The sequence below is a fragment of the Rhipicephalus microplus genome, unplaced genomic scaffold, assembly GCF_043290135.1.
Source record: "Rhipicephalus microplus isolate Deutch F79 unplaced genomic scaffold, USDA_Rmic scaffold_374, whole genome shotgun sequence".
In the NCBI taxonomy this organism is placed as follows: Eukaryota; Metazoa; Arthropoda; class Arachnida; order Ixodida; family Ixodidae; genus Rhipicephalus; species Rhipicephalus microplus.
Genome location: NW_027464938.1, coordinates 60,001 through 60,393, shown reverse-complemented (window position 1 = coordinate 60,393; position 393 = coordinate 60,001).

Here is a 393-nt window from a genome sequence, read left to right as displayed (position 1 = left end):
AGCCAGGCACAGCCGAAAAGTGCTAAGTCCGAACTGCGTCAGCCGGGGCGGCAAAAACCGCGTCAGCCGGGGCGGCGCGAAAACCGCGTCTGCCGGGGCGGCACGAAACCGCGTCAGCCGGGGCGGCGCGAAAACTGCGTCAGCCGGGGCGAGCCCGGGTGCGGCACCACCGGGAAAACTGTGGCTAACAGACATGGCGATCGAGTGAGTGGGCCACCAGCCAGGCTCAGCCAAAAAGTGCTAAGTCCGAACTGCGTCAGCCGGGGCGGCAAAAACCGCGTCAGCCGGGGCGGCGCAAAAAACCGCGTCTGCCGGGGCGGCACGAAACCGCGTCAGCCGGGGCGGCGCGAAAACTGCGTCAGCCGGGGCGAAAGAAAAAAAAAAAACGCGTCT